Here is a 19,102-nt window from a genome sequence, read left to right as displayed (position 1 = left end):
ACCGGATCCGCAGAGCATAGCAGTATTTTAACCAGATTGACGTCGGTACCTGCTAGGATTTGGCTCCTCAGATGGGCGGAAATGCCGGCAGCGGGAGACAGGAACGGCGCCCCAGAAGCGGCCGCTGGTAAGGCGGAAGCCAGAGTCCACCTAGGATTTGCTGCATATTCCAAGGCCGCAGGAGTGCTTCCGGACCCGGGAATCTGCGGAGCCAACGCCGTCGCCGACCTGCCCTCCAACGCGACGACACGAGCTCCCATGTCAGCCAGCGATACTTTGATGTCCAACAGGGCCGCCAGCACCGGATCCGAACTGGAGGCGGACGCCGCCGGGGCCGGGCTCCTCCCCTGGACTCAAGCCCTTTTCCCGGATGCCGGTTGGGAAGAGGTGCCCCGTTTCCCCTTGCCTTTCCCTGCCGGAGCACTTGGGGGAGCGGGAGGAGCGATACCGCCGCCGGGGTGAGTGTGTGCATATCCGCGCATCTTTTAAGGACGCCTTATCGGACGTGGCCCAATGGATATGCGCTGCTAACATGGGTGTGGTAGTGGGTGGAGTAAAGGAAGGTGGAGTAAGACGCCTTCCGTCCCCGTTACATGAATGACGCGCGCTGCCCGATTGCCCAACCAGAACTAGCTGCGCTTATATATTCTCTCTCTCTCTCTCTCTCTATTTCTCTGCAGAACATGTGCTTTTGGCAGACTACCCAGGAGGTAGAGCAAGAGGGTAAGAACAAAACCAAGAGAGAGGGAAAGAAGAGAAAGGTATAGTGACAGTGAAGTAGAAAGGGAATGTGAGGGAGAAAATGAAAAATGAAGAGAAAGGGAGAAAGAAAATTCAAGGGAGAGAACCAGATGAACCAAGTCAAATTAATTTTAGAAAGAGACTAAAAAAGCCCACGTCTTGTATCTTAATATAAAAGGATGTAAAAGTAAAATGCAATGTAGTGGCACTGGTCTTCTGTATCTCAGTGTTGGGGTCAGTCTAGCAATAGTAATTGAAATGCAAGTGAGTCAAACAAATCTTCTTGACAATATAAGTGTTTACTTATAAAACATAGAATTACAAGTTCACAATGCCAAAAAACGATGTTCACTCCCTTTCTCTTTTTATCCATCTTCTCCCCTCTGTCTGTTCTACTAGTCTTTTCTTCCACAAGGGCATGTTCTCAGAGTGATCATCAGCAGGCACTTTTCTCATCTACTACACACATTATTGTTTGTAGTTGTAGGAAAGTATTGTACATTATAGCGATATATATATATAGTCATGTATTTAGGCTGATTTGATATCAAACAAGAGGCCATGAGGTTGGGTGCCACCTCAAGTTTCAGACGCATGTATCATAGGTCGTAAAAGGCTGCTTGCACAAGCAACCAATCGGCAATATTTTGTACATAATTTAAATGTTTCCTGTAATTGTTGTATTTGTAACAGATGAAAGTGGTGAAGGAGTCTGTCCTGCTCCCACAACAGTGCTGCCACGCAAAAGAAAAAGTGTGTTGATGTACAGTAGAATTGACATTAATTTTTGTGAGGTTTCATGAAGGCTGTGTTTGTATTTGTAAATTACTGTGGCCTTCTAGGTTTGGCAGTGTCTAAATGTTTTTATATTTGCAGGAACCATTGACAGTTAAATGACTATCAACAAGACAAGATGTCCAGATAGTGTGACAGTGCTACTAACACATGCTTTTTGAGCAAATTGTTTTTTTCACTCAAAGCATGTTAGTTTCTGCTTTGAGAAAGTGTTCCATACCTTCCAGCACTGCAGTAGATTGATTCGCACAAAGCTTCTAGTCTAGTGTAGCGTTAATGTTTGTGAATTAAATATTGTTCCCTTACAGAATGCCCACACACAGTGACAGGGAGCCAGGATTAATACCCTGTCAAGAGGGTTACCAACCTCAAAGTTATTAAGGTTAAATATAATCCCACTCAGACACTACACAGTTCCCCCCTTACCTCCACCCCACCCACAAAAATAACTGGCATCACTCAACTGCTTCCTTAGGGTTAGTCCGTTTTTGATTACACAATTGTGTAGGGTTAGATGTGTAAATCGAAGAAAGTGCATGCGGTTGAGGATGATGACATCACAGATCAGAGACCTAGTCTGTTCGTTGGTGCAGTGCAAACGCTGACAGGGACAGATGAATGGACAGTTGACCTGAAGTTGGACCACAAACATGTGAAATTTAAACTAGATACTGGTGAGCAAGCCAATGTAATCCCATACAGCCTGTTGTAAAGACTGGGAAAAAAGGACATACGAAGACCCACAACTGTGAAACTGTCAACTTACACCGGAGACAAAATACCTGTGAAAGGAAAGTGTAACTAGACAGTGAAATACAAAAGAAAACACATGGAATTCATAGTTGCGAAACAAGATGCTAAACCAATATTAGGAATTCGTTTTTTTGGATTGCTTAAGCACGATTTTCAAAACAGGGCCCGTGTTTTCAAAACATTACACACAATTAGCACAACCACACACCCAATTAGCAAAACAGTACAGATCCTTTGCATAATTAAACATTCTTGTAAAAACTATACACTTTTGTTTAAGAACCACACTTTGTTACCATATGAAACACACACGTTTCACATTACTATACTCTGTTTTCACGAGTAACACTCTTCTGTGATAAACCTAAAACACTTTTACTCCCCTATGATTAGAGTAGGCTACCATCAACAAAGTACAAATATAATGTAAATACACCCAACACTATACAAGACCAATGTTGCAGACTGAAGAAACTCATTTATTTCTCAACACACCCAAAATGTTGACATGGAGATTCGTAATACTGTAACAAAATGTCACTTTACGTATTGTACTGTAAGTTTACTGTAAAAAACTAACAAAACTAGACATTGTCTCTTCGCCTAGCTGGATCTGGCCAGAGCATTTCATCAACATCGCAGGCAATGTTGTCATTAGCAAGACACCTTGGAAAGAAATGTCTTGAATGACGAATCCATCCTTGCATTGCTGCTACCTCTATCTGGTCACAGGCCTCCTCCATGGCTTGGATGAGGGGTACCTCGGCCTGGAGACGGACATCATACATCTTCCACCGCCATGCCGAGAAAAACTCTTCTATAGGGTTAAGGAATGGAGAGTATGGTGGAAGACATAGGACGGTGAAATGTGGATGTTGCAGATACCAGTTCTGAACCAGAACAGAGCTGTGGAAAGACACATTGTCCCAGACAACAATGTATTGCATATGATCGATTTGCTGCGGTTATGTTGTGCAATTGGTCCAAGAATGTAAGTATGTGTTGTAAGGGGCCATATTGGCATGGCGGTGGAGGACCCCATTCTGTGTAATGGCTGCACAGTGTTATATTACCCCCACGTTGCCCTGGGACATTGACTATAGCCCTGTGGCCAATTATGTTTCTTCTCCTCCTTTGTGCCCTCGTCAGGTTGAACCCAGCCTCATCTACGTAAATGAACTCATGCTGGATCTCCTCTCCATCCATTCGTAAAACTCTGAAGAACAGTGTCAGGCAAAATTGTGTAGTTCAGTGTAGAGGTAGTAGTATACATATTACAGTACAGTAATACATTATGAGACAGTATGCAAGATCACACTGCTAAAGTGAATACATACCTCTGCATAATCATGCCGCAGTCATTTCACCCTTTTGGAATTGCGCTCGAAAGGCACTCGATAAATTTGCTTCATTTGAATGTTTTTTTTTTTTTTGTATGCGTGCCAGTGTTGATGTTGAGACCTGATGGATATTGTTGAAACTGGCGTGGTCATTGACAATGTTAGTTCGGAGCTGATTGACTATTATAGCATTGTTGGCCAAAACCATGTTTACTATCTCGCTCTCTTGCTGTTCTGTGAACATAGGAGGCCTTCCCCCTTGTCGTTCCTGACCCTCAATCCTATGTAGAAAAAAACAGTTTACAATAGTACAGTAATTTCACAGGAAAAGGTAACAGAAGTGCTGATAGTGCATAGAATACAGTACTGTAAGCAGTTACTGAAACTGTGCAGATGTGTTTGATATATTTTTACAATACCCATTTTCCAGTCAAAATGTTCTTATCACACTTGCCACTGTGTATCGGCTTAGATTTGGCTGTACTAGCAGTCCAGCCTCCCTCAGCGTCAGGCCATGGTTGACAACGTGGTCAACCAGTGTTGTGCGGATGTCATTTGTCAGATTCGGTCCTCTTTGAGCACCTTCTTGTCTTCCTCTACCTCTACCTCCAGCATGGCCTCCATCTCTTCCTCTGTTGATTCCTCCTCTGTTGATTCCTCTTCCTCCCCTTCTTCCTCCTCCTTGTCCTCCTCCTCGTTCTCCTCCCCGTCTTACTTTTTCTCTGACTCTTTCCATTGTGCTTAAAAACCGATGAACTCACCTGCTGCTTTTTATAGTGCTTACACACCTGATTGGTGTGTCTACAATTAAGCAAACAAGTGTTTGCACACTTGATGACTGTGTTGAACCAATTTGTTGGAAGGTGCGGTAATTTGATAGTCAGTGCTTTGGTATTGCAAGGAAGTGACTTCATGATAGATTTTTGAGTGTAATGTATGTTAAGTGTGTTTAGTGTTTTGCAAATCACTGTGTGTAGAGTTTTGCAACAAGTGTGAGATTGACAATGTGCTTATAGTTGTGTAAATATGGGCTGATGTTTTGCTAATAGTGTACTACTTTTAATTTTAGTGTGTAAGCTATCTCAAAAAACTGTAATGCATGTGAACAAATGGGGCTCATTCAGAGAATGATGGAATTGAGCAAAAGTGACAAAATGGATATCTTTATAGAGTATGCTGATGTGTTTTAGGGCATAGGTTGTCTAGAGGGTGAGCACACAATCCGAATAGATGAAAATGTGGTTCCGAGAGTTCATCCACCAAGGAAAATTCCAGTGACCCTGAGAGAGAACCTGAAAACAGAACTGAACAGAATGGAAAAAATTAAAGTAATAGCAAAAATAGAAGAGCCCACTCAGTGGGTCAACCCCATTGTGATTGTGGAGAAGTCTAGTGGGAAATTACAAATATGTTTAGACCCCAGAGATCTCAACACAGCGGTGATGAGAGAACACTACCAGCTACCAACGGTAGAGGAAATAACTAGTAGACTCTCAAAAGCCAAATACTTTACAGTGTTAGATGAAAGTTTAGGTTTTTGGCAACTTAAATTGGATGAAGCCAGCTCTCGCCTTTGTACATTCGATACTCCTTTTGGTTGCTTCAGATTCCTCCGACTCCCATTTGGGGTCAACTCTGCTCCAGAAGTTTTCCACTGGACAGTGAATCAACTTTTTGAAGGAGTTGGATTTCTAGGCATGGTCACGTACCTTGCAAAGTTCATTCCAAACATGTCACAACATACTGAGCCATTGCGTGTACTAACCAGAGATGACGTGGCCTGGCAGTGGGAGGAGGAACATCAGCACGCATTCGACAAATTAAAAACAATGTTAACTGAGGCCCCCTTGCTCAGATACAATGATGTCAAGTTACCCCTAACACTTTCCATCGATGCATCTAAAGATGGACTGGGTGCTGTCTTACGTCAAGAAGACAAACCAGTGGCTTATGCCTTGCTTGCATTGACTGAAACAGAACAGCATTACGCGCAAATAGAGAAAGAATGTTGGCGATTCTGTTTGGAACAGAGCGTTTTCACCAGTATGTTAATGAGCGGGAGGTAGATGTACAATCCGACCACAAACCGCTTGAAGCAATAATGAAGAAGCCGTTGAGCAGTGCTCCAGCTAGAATACAGAGATTGTTAATGAGGTTACAAAAATATCAAGTGAATGTACAGTACAAGCCAGGAAAGGAGATGTATATAGCTGATGCATTATCCAGAGCTTACTTACCAGAGACCGGCTCTCCTGATACATACCTGTGTCAAATGAGAAACTAAATTAGTTCAAAAAGGAAAATACAAAGGATGTGATTCTGATAAAACTCACAGAGACAGTGCTTAATGGATGACCTGAAAAAAGAGCCAAGCAGCAAAATAAATACAAGGATATTGGAACTTCAGAGAGGAAATCTCAGTTCTGGATGGAGTTTTGTTTAAAGGAGAACGGCACATAGTTCCAGCATCAATGAGAGCAGATATGATAAAGCAAATTCATGAAAGTCACCTAGGCATAGAAAGCTGCAGACGGAGAGCAAGACAGGTGATCTTTTGGCCTGCAATGTCACAAAGCATAACAGAGATGGTAAACAATTGTGATGTGTGCAGCACACGCAAAAGACACCAAATCAAAGAGCCATTACATCCACACAGTGTTCCTGAAAGACCTGGCAGAAAATAGGTGTTGACTTGTTTACTTTTGAACAACAAGAATATCTACTCTTAGTGGATTACCACTCAAAATTCATTGAAGTAAAGTGGCTGAGATCAGATACAAGAAGTACAACAGTCATTACCCATCTGAAGTCACAATTCGCCAGACATGGAATTCCTGAAACAGTAATTTCAGATAATAGGCCACAGTTTAGCTCACGTGGATTTCAAGGTTTTGCAAAAGAGTGGGAATTCCTGCACAAAACCTCAAGCCCCCATCACGCACAGTCGAATGGAATGTCTGAAAGAGGAGTACAGACTGTTAAACATATGCAGAAGAAGGCTAAGGCTGATGAGAAAGATCTTTACTTGTCTCTGCTGAATCTGAGAAGCACACCCATGGAGGATATTGGAGCATCTCCAGCCCAGCTGTTGATGGGTCGAAGACTGAGAACAAGACTTACGATTACGTCAGAGTTGTTGGAGCCTCACATGGTAACAAACCCAGTACAGCAGTTGTTAGAAACTAGACAAAAGAAGCAGACGGAATATTTTGACCAAAGCCCTCTTCAGACACTTCAGGTTGGCGACAATGTAACAATATGGCAAGATGGCACATGGAATCCAGCTGAAGTTACTGGACTTTCTGAGCAGCCAAGATCTTATGTTGTTCGGACACCGGAGGGGAGGGTGTTCAGAAGGAACAAAGGTTTTACTTAAATCAAAAGAACAAAGTGACACACCAAGGAAGGATGCGGACAATCAGGATATGACTCCACAAACTGGATGTGATAACACAGAGAGAAACCATGAAATGGACACGCAAACATGGAACAGTGATGTGAGTCCCACCGAGCTCTCAAGTCTACCTGTGAAAACTGCAAGTGGACGAGTAGTCTCAAAACCAAGAAGGCTTATTGAGGAGTAGTTCGATGATTTTTCCTTTTGATGAAACATTGTCACAGTTCAAAGGACATGTTACATGAAAGCCTGTCAGATGAAAAAAAAAATGCTGTTGTGTTATGTGATACACATTTGTGTTGTAATGGTGGGATATATTAACAAGGTGACTAGTGTTCAATTGCAGACTGTTCAAAAAAAAAAGGGGAAATGTCATGATATGTAATAAATGAGTCACCTATTGCCACCCGGAAGCTTAAATGTAATGTGGGGGCTACGGGGGCGAGACGAGAGAAGATAAAACAACATGGCTGAAACTAAAATCATGTCTTGTGTCTTCTACATGCAACACATCAAAACATGCACTGTTGTGGTAGTACTGTAGTATTTATCTGTAGGAGCTGAAGTGCCCACCCACAGGCACAGGGACAGAGAAAGGGGGAGGATACGGCTGCATCGTGGCCATGGTACTCTGCCATTTAGCCTACTCATATAGCATGATTCATTAAGAACACCCTTTGAAACAAGGAACCCCCTTTGAAACAAGCTACTGTAACAACGTTGTCACTGGCAGTATTTCAGATAGAATTGCGATTCAAATAGTACCGTCTGCTAACTGAAAATAAGCCACACAAAACGTAAATAAGTTCGATATTAATTTAGGGGGACATGGCTAATTTAAAAGCAGTTTGCTAGAGGCAAGCTGCCGTTCCTATCCACACTCCAATGATTGTTTGAAAGCGCAGTAAATTAGAACGTTTCTTTTGTAAGGGATAATTAAGCAATAAGCCCCAAGAGGCCGTGGTTTGCGCTGATTTTAGAACAGGTAAGGAAAGTTGTTAGGCATGACAGGCACGTTTTGTTTCGCCATGAAGGGGCTTATTTCCCAGATAATGACCGGCGTTCTATACATTATCCCGCTTATTACACGGCTACTTGCCAACTAAAATAACTTAACACAGTGTGTCTTTTAACAATGTATTTGTTACGATTCGTATTGATGATCAGCAGAGAAATAGTTCCCCAAAGACGTTGAACTTAATAGACTTTGAGCATTATTTTGGCTTCAAATCAGCTGACGTCGCTAAGCAACAGAGTACGCTGTCGTCAATGGAGGCTGACAGGCTCTCACGTAGCAAACAAATCAACGTTTTTACAGCAATCTATATTAAAATAGAAAAAAATAGAGATTGCAGTTCCACTCGAAATCGCTTTCTCTACAAAGCTAAATGGTTGTGATTTTTTAGGGGTGGTATTTTTCACTAATCCAAGCTCCAATTTGCGAGCTAGAAAGTCTCTATCACGTTGTATCCATGCGTCGTTGCTAACGTGTGTTTACGTGGTGACGTAGCTGGCACAGGTTACCCTTCGTCGACAAAAGGGACTTTGTCCCCACAAAAATGTTGTAACCTCCTAAACTGTGCAACGGAACGTAAATCCAAATAGAAGCAACGCAATTGAGACCAAGACGAACCTTTTGACATCGACGTTGTCTATGTAGTCCAAATATTGACTGAGCCTTAGGGGCGCGAAAATAAACAATAATAAATAATTATAATATTATGTGAGATAACAATGGTTTTTGCTCGTCAAAGGCAAGCACACCCCAATGAGAAAAAATTGGTTGAGTCAAGAAGTGGAAGTGCAACAAACCACACACACATAGGATTAAGAAAAGTAATGTGACACATTACTTACATGCAAGTCTTAAATTGGCTTAATGTTATGGTGTTCTTTTCCCAGACAAGCTGTCAATAAAAATCCACCCGTTAAATTTGTGTTATATTGAGGATTTTGTTTAAAGTAGGCCAATCTAATCACAATATCTGATTGTCCATGTGCAACTGATATACTTTTCCAGACTTCCCACCTCAGCAAACCAGACAGCAGAGGTCTCACACACAGATAAACACAATAGGACATATTTCAAAAGCATTGAAGTGTATGACTGCAGTTCCAAGACCATTATGTTCCCTTGATAATATATATTTGTAAAATTACATATATTACTCAGCTGGAGGAGTGGTGTTAGCCTACTGGTTGGTTGGAAGAGAAGGAGGCCAAATGAAGAGGCAGTGCTTAGGAGGAAACTTAGAAAGTAAATTCTAATCAGATTTTACAACTTGTTGGTTGCCCAACATGAGGAAGACTGCTTCTTCAACGACTAATTAGTCCTCTCAAGGGCAAATGATTCAAAAATGAACATCCATCTTTGCTGTATTAAAAGGGTCCCGTGAAAGCTATGGGACGTATATTGCATTTGTCTATTTGTAGGACCGTGTTTCTCAAGTGGTGGGTCCCGACCCAAAAGTGGATCGCAAGCTGGTGTAGGTCATGTTGATTCATAAAAGCATTTCAATACATATTTTTTATGTTATTTAAAAGGAAGCTCAGAAACGTATGAATGCAAAAGGCATCTTTGCAAACCACTCTGATCTGTGGTAATGTGTAGGCCTGTAACTATGTAAACCGAACATTTAACTTACTTGACTGTAAAGAATGACTTTGTATTCTAGCTAACCAACAGCGCAAAGACAACAAAGCTGACTAGATGTAAAAAAAGATATATATATATATATACATATCTGGCTACTACAGTACGGCACTATCTGGTGGCTGGACGAATTGTCAAGTAACCCCGAAAGCGGTCTGGAACGGAAGACGAAAGGTAGAAAATTAGCTGTAGGATTAACTAATTTGTCGTTAAACCTGCCAATCGTATTGTACAGTACCGTAGGCTACCTCCCCAGGCCGAAGCGATCTGGAACAGAAGATTACAAGGTCGCAAATTAGCTCTAGTTCTAACTTACGGTCTAACACTTTTGGTAACAGATAGTAGCAGAGATGTGTCGGGGAAACAGCTAGAGCCAACTCCTCTGTGAAAATAGGAGACCGTTTAGCGCTACTGTACACTGTTTACGAAAGTAGAGCTAGACTAGCTAGCTAACTCTAGCTATAATCATCAGATCATTTACTAATGAAATAATAAATCCAAAAACTAAAATGTATTTGTGAGGAATGTTTAATTAAAGATTGAAAACAGATGTAGAGTTATGTTGTATGTATGCCCTGTGTCGCCCGGGCAACAGAGGCTATGTCAAGACTCATGAAGCTAACACCTCAGCTGCAGACTATTGTTTCCGAAAATAGATGTGCTAGCTTAATAACAATGCGTACATCATATTGTACACTACATTTCATAATTTTGAGTAAATAGTTATCACCCTGGTCTCTTTGCTTGTGGCGTTTCTAGTTAGCCTATCATCTCCCAGAAGTTAACGAGCTGCTAAACTGATGTTCTGCTACAGGTAGTCAAGTGTGTTTTCGTGACGTTAGTGACGTCAGTGACTGTGGCTAGCAAGTTAGCCACCGTTAGCTTCACTTTTCGCCACAAAAACTTAATTTTTACTTAAACCGTGCAACAGAACATAAATCCCAATACAAGCAACTCAATTGCTACCAAGATGAAACGTTTGACACCTAGGTTGTCTATGTAGTCCAAATATTAACAAAGTTTTAGGGGGGCAAAAAGAATAATATTAATAATATATATGTGAGATAACAATAATATATATGTGAGATAACAATGGTTTGTGCTCGCCGAAGGCAAGCACACCCCAAATATAGCTGCAAGCAGCGATGCGGGTTCCTCCGCAAAATGGCAAAATATTATAAAAATGTACATTGTAGAAGGTCAAGAGTTGGACAACAAGAGAGCAAAACTACTTCATGTTGGGCCAACTACGATAGTCTGAATGGGGATTTGAACTCATGAGCATAAGTTCACAAGGCAGACTCTCTGCTACACACCAGCTGTTGAGAATGTATGAGTAGAAAGGGCAGTGAATTAGCTTTGGGACAAAGGTTAAGAAGCGGTTCACATTTCAAAGTTGAATCGCGTGAAATTGCGCATGGTATTTCATAATGATGTTATCCTGTTTAACTAAACAGATATTCAAATTTAAGACAGGCTAAAAGACTGCGGCTGGATTCAAACCTGCAACCTTATACTTTGCAGGTCACTGTCCCAGTCCATTGAGCTATTCTCAGTGTTGAATGTTGTCATGTTCAGTTACTCTATAAAAAAGTACGCTGTTTCTTCTGTGGTAAGAGTTGTTAGATTCAGCCAAAGTTTAAACTACTCAAATTCAATTATATTTTGACATGCCAACGTGAAATTGTTGATGGTACTTCAGAGTGATGTCATCTTGAACTCAATAAGGTTCCCGTTTAGCGTAACCATCAGTCAAAATGATATTTGATTTATTGACAAAAGATATTGAGGAAATGTGGACATTTACATAAATACACCCCTTTCAGACATTTTGTATTACATTTCTCATTCCATTTCACCCTATATAAAAATACATCTGCCCGCACACTATCCCAATCCATGCCGTTTACCTCCCTCCCAGCGCAAGTCACGCCAAAGCAGAAATGCTGTAGTGGACGCATGAGGTTTAGATGACGACCAAAAATTGCCTCTCACAGTCAAAACACATTGCTCTCAACACTGTTTCCAGAATTTCTCAAAGATGGCTTGAAGACCTCTTCCCAGAACCACAGTCAACTTACGGTCAAGAATAGCCTCATTGGCAAAAGGTTTATGGCACAGGCCATGATCAACTCCTTGTGGACATTGATGTACTATAGCCGACTCTCACTTCAGATTAAACCACACAACATGCACTCTCAGAGTGACCAACAAGATTATTTTAACTAACAAACAACAATATTAAAAAACATCTGTCTGAACGAACGCAACAACTGAAAACCCTTGCATGGCTGTTGTAACCAAACTATTTTCCACAAGTTTTGGCGTTTTTTGACATGCCACACTGCATACTGGGTACCCAAGAGCGCTGACGCTGATGATCAAGCTGTGCTCCGACTGCGTGATATGACGAGATGCTAGTGACGCGTTAAGGTCTCGGAGTCTCCTGAAATGGAACGCGTCTTTCTGCCTTGAAGCTGCGTGCGCATCATCATCAAGACCCCATGTATATGGGGTATATGTATATATAAAGGATAACACAAAAAGGTAATTGCCGTCCTAAATTATATTTTTTATTACACAATGGTGGAGCAGAAACTAGCAATTCCATGAATCCCATGGAAACAAAGGCAAATGTGTGAGATGTACTGTGTGGAGCACAAGTCATCCAAGAAGCAGTACTTCTCTTGAGTGGTTTTTATTCAGATGACTTATCATTGGATTCAAGTCAAAAGTCTATAACTTGAACTGATTTCATTACTTAAAGGGGCAATTGACTGCAAAACCGATTTGACCTTGTCATAGTTGAATAACGACAGTTTGGTGGGTAAACTGAACATACAGTGAATATCAAAGTCCATTGACACCTCTTTCCTTTTCAAATCTCAAAAAGAAAAAATGTGGCTGTAAAACGCTAGCTTTTCAACAAAGCTACCGGTCCTACGTAGGACCGGGGACCGCTCTTTTTGGCACTGGTCTGTATCTTTGTCACGCCCCCCAATTTACATCCAGGCCAGCCCGAGGTAGCGTCTATCTCCGATACTAGTTTAGCTGCGCGCTGCTCTGTGTAGGCTACTTATAAGGAATTACAAAGAAGAACGTTTTGAATTATAACAAGGATATTGAAAATGGACCACGGTCGTAAATGCTGTGTTCTACGCTGTACAGGGAAGGCTAACACTCACAGTCTTCCCAAGGAGCCAAACATTCAACAGGCATGGCTGCTGTTGTCTATGAGAAGACCCCGGCGAAGTTCGACACTCAATCATTCATTTGCTCTGAACATTTCACCCAAGACAGTTTTGACAACCTTGGACAATTTCAAGCAGGATTTGCTAGGAAGCTGAACCTGGAAAGAGGTGCTGTTCCGACCGTATGCTTATTGCAATCGCAAGCTATAAGGACAGTATGATGTTGTGCTAACAGTTATTAGCAATGCTAACGTTTCCTGTATATAGCATACCAGGTAGAATGCTAAATAAGTTTCTACACACATCAAATGACTCTAGCTAGACTAGCTGTAGTCGGCATTAGAAGGGAAGCTTCCGAAAAATAGCCAGAAAACGAACAGCAGTCTGGCTTATTGCTAACGCCTGTCTAGATAATCTATTTGAAAGAACTGGAGAAAGGCAGGTGCTTGATACAGGATACGTTAGCATTGCTAGTAACCGTTAGTAGTAACACCTAGACTGTAGGCATGTAAACAAGTTTAGCTTGCTAACGCAAGAGCATAGGTAGAATGTGTGATAATTTAGCGTAGTTTATTGGCAATGGGGCTAACGTTGATTCATGTTCCTGACTGTGTTTCATTCAAATAAATAACCTGTATAATGTAAATCTACAATTCACGATGCATGTTTGTCCAGATCTTGGTCATGTTATTTTTCAGCAAGTTATTTAGAGCTAGCTAGCTAACTGAAGCCGAGTAGAATCAGGATATGGTTTGGTTGCTAAGCTGTAGCCTAACGTTCTACCCACCCAAGTCAATCCAGTTTGCTTCAACAACAGAAGTGGAAACAAGTAATGTTATCATTTCAAATTATATAGTCAATCTGTTGAAAACAGTGTTGTGTAGACACAATAGATTTATTTGCACGTTTTTATTTCAAGTCTCCAACTTTGGTGTTTCAGCGAGTGCTGCTGTTGGCCGTGTTGCGTTTTTGCTCCCCAGCTTCACTCGTTGAAAACCAACCAATCAGCGCACAGCTTATTTAAATATTAATGAGCATACCATAAAAGGAGAAAAGCTAGTGTTTTTTCCCGGGAACATTTCAGAGGATCTGTCAGTGGGCATAGAACAGCACCCGGGCCATTTTCAACCCAACCAATGTTACATACCCTATTCGGAGACCTTAAGGAACAGTGTGAAATACCCCCAAAAAAACAGTTAATTGCCCCTTTAAGACCCTAAAAGTCAGCAGCTTGGCATGCTGTGACATGGAAAGGATTAAAGATTTAGACTTTCATCAAAGTAAAAAATGCTGGTTTGTCTTTTTTCATCAATGTCCTCAAAAAAGCAGTCTGCAGAGCTACTGTGTCTGTGGGGGTGACTGTCTGTCTCTGGAGGGGCAAGCAGGGCCTGCAGTCAGGGCAAGCCAGCTGGATGAAGCTGTCCTGGGGTCAGAGCTGAAGAAAAGCTGTCCAGCTAGAGGGGGGTAGTCCAGCAAGGGATCTGTTTTTCTCTCAGCATCCTCTGTTGAACTGTGTTGAGCAGGCCTCTGCATGACCCTCCAGACCTGTAAAAGTGAAGAAAGGAACCATGTCAGTTGTGAAAAATGAACCTTTTTACATCTACACTTGACATAAACTACAGTTTTGACTGTGAAATGCAGTGGCATTACATGAACTTGAATCCAAATGTGTTGAACTGATGGAGATTGGCCATGCAAAGTCGCTCGGAACTGGTCAATATATACATCTGACCAAAGATCAGCTCGACCTTTGCCTGTAAACAGTGATTCAGTCTGTCAGAGACCTATAGGCTGACCAATTGAAACTAGCCTGGCTAACGTAGTTCGCTTTCTCAGGAAAATGACAAACGAAATAGGCTTGTTTTGAAAGATCCTATATACTGGCTATCTTCAGTAGACACTTGTCTACAAAAAGCAGCCCTCCCTGACGTTTTAGGACTAGAATTTAGTGAATTACGATATCGTTTACACACTGCCAGTGAGTGAGCGAGCCGAGTCTGTCATTGAGGCTAAGTCAAAACAATGTACCCCCGGGACGCAGTCTCACTCCACTTGCAAGTTTTCCGCAAATCACAAAAATAATCGGAGCATCTGGCTAAAAGCACAATTCCCACATCTCCTATAAGGCTGCCCTCCTCGACATTTTTGGTGTCGATCGAACTGTGAAATGGTGAACTTGTGAACATGACACGACCAAAACATGGCTGCCGCCTGAGCCTATGCGGTCTCCCTGGCGCATAGGCTTATTACAAAGACTTTCTCGACCCAAATCAAAATTCTGAGCAGACAGGTCTGTGGGGAATCGCTTGTTCTCCTAAAAGCTGCCCTCGTCTACCTTTTGGATGAAATCGCTGAGATGCTACATGATTCAGTAATTACACAGAGGGAAAAAGCAAGCTACTTTTGGAGTTTTCCGTCTCAAAGTGCTCAAACCTTCACCATAATTCAAGAGTAGTGTACTTTCACGAACCCAATCATTGATTCTAGGCTAAAATGTGTAAAAATAGGACTTACCGAACGTGGCTGCCTCCAAACCGGCTATCATCCGATTCCAGTTGAAAACAACAATGGCCACCGAAAAATAATTTATATTCGTAACGGCGACCTGCGATTGGAAGTGAAATGAGGGTGAGGGTGGGGCTTGGTCAGCACACCATTTCCAGAAAGGATGTGTGTGCGTCTCGCCAAGCTCGCGCGTGTCAGTAGGTTGACCACCTGTTCCTCTTTGCGCTGTATAGCACAGCATTTTCAATATGCGACGTGTGGAACAAGGGGTGAAAATGCTGTGCGACACAACGCAAAGTGGTCACCCTAGTGTCAAGGGGCAGGATGAGTCTGTGAGAATTTGGAGCGCGCGCAGTGTGGAGCAATTCAAATCAAATCAAATCAAATTTATTTGTATAGCCCTTTTTACACGCAAGCATGTCACAGAGGGCTTCACATACGCCCATAGAACTGCCCCTCAACCAACCTAAACCCTCAAGGAAGACAAGGAAAAACTCCCAGAAAAACTCCCAACGGGAGAAAAAATGGAAGAAACCTTGGGAGGAGCAATTCAGAGAGGGATCCCCTCCTCCAGAGACGGTTGGCAAGAGAGAGGAGCAGAACACAAGCTAAACATAGTCATACAGTGTCAATGGGTTTTAAAACACCAAAAATCCATTGTTCGGCTTTATAGACATTGGATGGGACCTGGAAACTCGCTGTTGACCGTCATGGAGGCTGGTTTCCGGTTGACGACCTGGTCCAGCGTTGGTAGACCGACGACCAGGCAGGTCCTGACAGCTCAGACCCCCCACACCACAAGGGATGTGTGGGGGGGACAGAGAGGAGAACAGGGATTAGAGAATGCCAGGAGCAGCTAACAGTTTCAGTCGTAATAGAATGAGATCCCCACCGGTCAAGTGTGGACTAGCGCAGCAATTTAACAAAGCTAAGAGGGTATGTGATGCAGCCCCACACACCAAGACAGCGACAGCCCCCCTTGGTTGGAACATGAAATCTGTTCCAGGGGAAACAACTCTAAAATAGGTTATATTTATACGAATAAGGATGAAAACAACCAGCCCCCCGTTGTCTCCAACTAGTAAACTATAACAATTAAAATATACAGCAACGGAACTATTACAGTAACAATATACAATAACAGGTTTACTTTATTTGTAACATTTAAATGGGCAGTGTGAACATAAGCTAAAATTACAATTTAAAAGTTACATGTGATACACACATAGGCAAACGCACACCCCAGGTTTACATAGAAAGTACACACATTTAACAATCATAGGATTGACTAAACAGGAACGTTTTTAATCTAGTTTTAAATGTCGAAACAGTATCAGCCTCCCTAATTGAGACAGGTAATTTGTTCCAGAGAAGAGGTGCTCTATATGAGAACGCCCTACCTCCAGCAGTTTTTTTCTTAATTTTGGGTATTACCAGATAGCCGGCATCTTGAGATCTTAGAGTCCTTGCGGGGCAATAGGGTGCAAGGAGACCGGAGAGGTACAGTGGTGCCAATCCATGTAGAGATTTGTAAGTTAGTAGTAAAACTTTGAAATCAGCTCTGGCTTGGATAGGGAGCCAGTGTAAAGAGATAAGAGTAGATGTTATATGATCAAACTTTCTTGTTTTTGTCAATAGTCTAGCAGCAGCATTTTGTACCCGCTGTAAATTTTTCAAGTAGGTAATTGGGAGGCCAGAGAACAACACATTGCAGTAGTCCAATCGGGACGTAACAAAAGCATGTATTAGTTTTTCAGCATCATCCTTTGAGAGGAATTTTCGTATTTTGGCAATATTACGTAGATGGAAAAATGCAGTTCTGGTGATTTGTTTAATATGGTACTCAAACGAAAGGTCTGGGTCCAATGTGACTCCTAAATTTTTTACCAACTGGCTTTGAGATACTTTGACACCATCTAAGTTTAAGGTCAGATTGGATAAATTATTTCTGTATTTTTTAGGGCCGAAAATTTGAACCTCGGTTTTATCCGAATTAAGAAGAAGGAAATTTGCTGTCATCCAAGTTCTCAACCCGGAAACACATTTTTCCATAGCATGTGGAAATTCTCCAGGCTTTATGGACATGTATAGCTGAGTATCATCTGCATAACAGTGAAAATTTACCCCAGAGCTTCTAATTATGTTTCCTAAAGGCAACATATAGAGTGAAAATAACAGAGGGCCTAGAACTGAACCCTGTGGTACTCCGTATTTTACAGTAGTGCTCCTGGATGAGCAACCATCATAGTGGACATATTGTGATCTATCAGATAGATACGATCTAAACCACTGAAGTGAAGTACCAGAGATCCCAACATAGTTCTCCATACGCTCCAGGAGAATCTCATGATCCACAGTGTCAAATGCTGCACTAAGGTCTAGAAGAACCAGAACAGAGATAGAGCCCGCGTCAGAGGCTAATAATAGATCATTGACTACCTTAGCTAATGCAGTTTCAGTGCTGTGGTGAAGACGAAATCCAGACTGGAGAGGTTCATAAAGCTGATTTGAGGAGAGGTGCTCAGTTAGCTGTTGTGCCACAGCTTTTTCTAAAATTTTGGAGAGAAATGGCAAATTTGAAATTGGCCTATAGTTGCTAATACAACCTGGATCCAGGTTTGGTTTTTTAAGAAGGGGCTTAATAATAGCTTGTTTGAAATTGTCAGGGATTTGTCCAGTTACAATAGATTCATTAATAATACTAAGCATGGAAGGTCCAATAATAGGGAGAAGTTCCCTACAAAGTTTGGCAGGGAGGGGATCAAGAAGGCAGCTGATGGGTTTCGAGGAATCTACCAGCTCGATGAACGCTTCCATAGAAATAGGGTTAAAGTGGGTAAGAGCCTCAACATGCAGCATGCTGGGTATAGAGTCAAATTCTGTGTTGATGGCCACTCCTCCAGGCCTAGTCTGTAGTTTGTCCCTTATTGCATAGATTTTTTGGTCAAAGAAATCTAAGAAATCATTGGGAGAGAGATCTGAACTAACGCAGAGTGTACTTTTCTTAGTGAGTTTTGCAACAGTATCAAATAGGAACTTTGTGTTGTGTTTGTTCTTACTAATCAATTTCGAGAAATATTCTGATCTGGACCTGATGAGGACTTGCTTGTACTCAATTTGGCTGTCCTTCCAGGCCAGGCGGAAAACCTCCAATTTAGTGGTACGCCACTTATGCTCTAATTTTCGAGTGGACCTCTTGAGAGTGCGGCTTTCCTCTGAATACCATGGAGCCATTTTCTTGTCTTTTCTTTTCCTTGGTTTGAGTGGGGCAACAGAATCTAGGGACAACTGAAGAACCAAATTCAGATCCCTTGTTTTAGCATTTAATGATTTATTTGGGACGTCCAGTGCTTCTAGTGCAGCAGGTAGAATATTAGCCAGTTCCATAGCTGTGTTTGGGGTTATGCAGCGGCTAGTAGAAATATTCAATTCAATTGAATTCAATCATATGTTGACATACAAAGGTGAAATTGTTTATGGTACTTCAGAGTGATGTCGTTTTGAACCCTATTAGGTTTGAAAATCAGTCAAAATTATATTTGATTTATTAACACAAAGATATTGAGGCAATGTGGACATTTACATATGTACACTTCTTTCAGCCATTTTGTATTGCATTTCTTATTCCATGTCACCCTATGTAAAGACATTTATTCTACACATATGTAACTAATTTAAAGTCGATTGGGTCTATTGTTTATGAGTAGAAGGGTTTTGAAGGTTGTAC

The sequence above is a fragment of the Hypomesus nipponensis genome, chromosome 17, assembly GCF_054491055.1.
Source record: "Hypomesus nipponensis isolate SF chromosome 17, ASM5449105v1, whole genome shotgun sequence".
NCBI lineage: Eukaryota > Metazoa > Chordata > Actinopteri > Osmeriformes > Osmeridae > Hypomesus > Hypomesus nipponensis.
This window is presented reverse-complemented; position numbering follows the sequence as displayed.